Raw genomic sequence first — 4,402 nt, 5'->3', positions numbered from 1 at the left:
TCAATACATATTAGAAAGTATCTTGGTCATATGACCGATTTAAGGTAACATCAAATACAATTATCCAAATAATTGTCAAATTTACAGAAAAATGCTTGAAAATGATCAATAAACCAAAAACAGGTTTGCTGTTATATTATATACAATTATTCTAAAAATATAATCAATTTAAGGTAACATCTGAATAAATTATCCATAAAGTGGTTAAATTTACTGAAATATTTCAATTTGATAAAGAAGGTTTGGTTGGTTCAAGTTGACTTCAAATACAATTGTCAATACATATTAGAAAGTATCTTGGTCATATTACAGATTTAAGGTAACATCAAATACAATTATCCTAATAATTGTGAAATTTACAGAAAAATGCTTTAAAATGATCAATATACAAAAAACAGGTTTGCTGTTATATTATATACAATTATTCTAACAATATAATCAAATTAAGGTAACATCTGAATAAATTATCCATAAAGTGGTTAAATTTACTGAAAATTTTTTAAATTTCATTATAAAGGTTAGATTGGTTCAAGTTGACTTCAAATACAATTGTCAATACATATTAGAAAGCATCTTGGTCATATGACCGATTTAAGGTCACATCAAATACAATTATCCTATTAATTTTGAAATTTACAGAAAAATGCTTGAAAATGATCAATATACCAAAAACAGGTTTGCTGTTATATTACATACAATTATTCTAAGAATATAATCAATTTAAGGTAACATCTGAATAAATTATCCATAAAGTGGTTAAATTTACTGAAGAATTTTACAATTTTATTAAAAAAGGTTTGGTTATTTCAAGTTGATTTCAATTACAATTGCAATAAATATTAGAAAGTATCTTTGTCTTATGACCGATTTAAGGTAACATCAAATACAATTATCCAAATAATTGTCAAACCAAATAATTGTCAAATTTACAGAAAAATGCTTGAAAATGATCGATATACCAAAAACAGGTTTGTTGTTATATTTAATACAATTATTCTTAGAATATAATCAATTTAAGGTAACATCTGAATAAATTATCCATAGAGTGGTTAAATTCACTTAAAAATTTTACAATTTTATTATTAAGGTTTCGTTGGTTCAAGTTGACTTGTAATACAATTGTCAATACATATTAGAAAGTATGTTGGTCATATAACCGATTTAAGGTAACATCAAATACAATTATCCAAATAATTGTCAAATTTACAGAAAAATGGTTGAAAATGATCAATACACCAAAAAACCGGTTTGCTGTTATATTATATACAATTATTCTAAAAATATAATCAATTAAAGGTAACATCTGAATAAATTTTCCTTAAAATGGTTAAATTTACTGATTTAGTACAATTTTATAATGAAGGTTTGGTTGGTTCAAGTTGACTTCAAATACAATTGTCAATAAATATAAGAAAGTATTTTGGTCATATGACCGATTTAAGGTAACATCAAATACAATTATCCTAATAATTGTCAAATTTACAGAAAAAATGCGTGAAAATGATCAATAAACCAAAAACAGGTTTGCTGTTATATTATATACAATTATTCTAAAAATATCATCAATTTAAGGTAACATCTGAATAAATTTTCCATAAACTGGTTAAATTTACTGAAATATTTCAATTTTATAAAGAAGGTTTGGTTGGTTCAAGTTGACTTCAAATACAATTGTCAATACATATTAGAAAGTATCTTGGTCATATTACAGATTTAAGGTAACATCAAATACAATTATCCTAATAATTGTGAAATTTACAGAAAAATGCTTGAAAATGATCAATATACCAAAAACAGGTTTGCTGTTATAATATATACAATTATTCTAACAATATAATCAAATTAAGGTAACATCTGAATAAATTATCCATAAAGTGGTTAAATTTACTGAAAAATTTTTAAATTTCATTATAAAGGTTAGATTGGTTCAAGTTGACTTCAAATACAATTGTCAATACATATTAGAAAGCATCTTGGTCATATGACCGATTTAAGGTCACATCAAATACAATTATCCTATTAATTTTGAAATTTACAGAAAAATGCTTGAAAATGATCAATATACCAAAAACAGGTTTGCTGTTATATTACATACAATTATTCTAAGAATATAATCAATTTAAGGTAACATCTGAATAAATTATCCATAAAGTGGTTAAATTTACTGAAGAATTTTACAATTTTATTCAAAAAGGTTTGGTTATTTCAAGTTGATTTCAATTACAATTGCAATAAATATTAGAAAGTATCTTTGTCTTATGACCGATTTAAGGTAACATCAAATACAATTATCCAAATAATTGTCAAACCAAATAATTGTCAAATTTACAGAAAAATGCTTGAAAATGATCGATATACCAAAAACAGGTTTGTTGTTATATTAAATACAATTATTCTTAGAATGTAATCAATTTAAGGTAACATCTGAATAAATTATCCATAGAGTGGTTAAATTCACTTAAAAATTTTACAATTTTATTATTAAGGTTTCGTTGGTTCAAGTTGACTTGTAATACAATTGTCAATACATATTAGAAAGTATGTTGGTCATATAACCGATTTAAGGTAACATCAAAAACAATTATCCAAATAATTGTCAAATTTACAGAAAAATGGTTGAAAATGATCAATACACCAAAAAAACCGGTTTGCTGTTATATTATATACAATTATTCTAAAAATATAATCAATTAAAGGTAACATCTGAATGAATTTTCCTTAAAATGGTTAAATTTACTGATTTAGTACAATTTTATAACGAAGGTTTGGTTGGTTCAAGTTGACTTCAAATACAATTGTCAATAAATATAAGAAAGTATTTTGGTCATATGACCGATTTAAGGTAACATCAAATACAATTATCCTAATAATTGTCAAATTTACAGAAAAATGCTTGAAAATCATAAATCTACAATAAACAGGTTTGCTGTTATATTACATACAATTATTCTAAGAATATAATCAATCTAAGGGAACATCTGAATAAATTATCCATAAAGTGGTTAAATTTACTGAAAATTTTACAATTTTATTATAAAGGTTAGGTTGGTTCAACTTGACTTCAAATACAATTGTCAATACATATTAGAAAGTATCTTGGTCATATGACCGATTTAAGGTAACATCAAATACAATTATCCAAATAATTGTCAAATTTACAGAAAAATGCTTGAAAATGATCAATAAACCAAAAACAGGTTTGCTGTTATATTATATACAATTATTCTAAAAATATAATCAATTTAAGGTAACATCTGAATAAATTATCCATAAAGTGGTTAAATTTACTGAAATATTTCAATTTGATAAAGAAGGTTTGGTTGGTTCAAGTTGACTTCAAATACAATTGTCAATACATATTAGAAAGTATCTTGGTCATATTACAGATTTAAGGTAACATCAAATACAATTATCCTAATAATTGTGAAATTTACAGAAAAATGCTTGAAAATGATCAATATACCAAAAACAGGTTTGCTGTTATATTATATACAATTATTCTAACAATATAATCAAATTAAGGTAACATCTGAATAAATTATCCATAAAGTGGTTAAATTTACTGAAAATTTTTACAATTTTATTATAAAGGTTAAGTTGGTTCAAGTTGACTTCAAATACAATTGTCAATACATATTAGAAAGTATCTTGGTTATATGACCGATTTAAGGTAACATCAAATAAAATTATCCTAATAATTGTCAAATTTACAGAAAAAATGCGTGAAAATGATCAATATACCAAAAACAGGTTTGCTGTTATATTATATACAATTATTCTAACAATATAATCAAATTAAGGTAACATCTGAATATTATCCATAAAGTGGTTAAATTTACTGAAATATTACAATTTTATAATGAGGTTTTGTTGGTTCAAGTTGATTTCAATTACAATTGTCAATGAATATTAGAAAGTATCGTTGTCATATGACCGATTTAAGGTAACATCAAATACATTTATCCAATTAATTGTCAAATTTACAGAAAAATGCTTGAAAATGATCGATATACCAAAAACAGGTTTGCTGTTATATTACATACAATTATTCTCACAATATAATCAAATTAAGGTAACATCTGAATAAATTATCCATAAAGTGGTTAAATTTACTGAAAAATTTTACAATTTTATTATAAAGGTTAGGTTGGTTCAAGTTGACTTCAAATACAATTGTCTATACATATTAGAAAGTATCTTGGTCATATGACCGATTTAAGGTAACATCAAATACAATTATCCTAATAATTGTCAAATTTACAGAAAAAATGCGTGAAAATGATCAATAAACCAAAAACAGGTTTGCTGTTATATTATATACAATTATTCTAAAAATATCATCAATTTAAGGTAACATCTGAATAAATTTTCCATAAACTGGTTAAATTTACTGAAATATTTC

Source organism: Mytilus edulis, chromosome 11 (assembly GCF_963676685.1).
Source record: "Mytilus edulis chromosome 11, xbMytEdul2.2, whole genome shotgun sequence".
Lineage (NCBI taxonomy): Eukaryota > Metazoa > Mollusca > Bivalvia > Mytilida > Mytilidae > Mytilus > Mytilus edulis.
The sequence above is the reverse complement of the archived record's forward strand: the minus strand, read 5'-3'. Positions refer to the sequence as shown.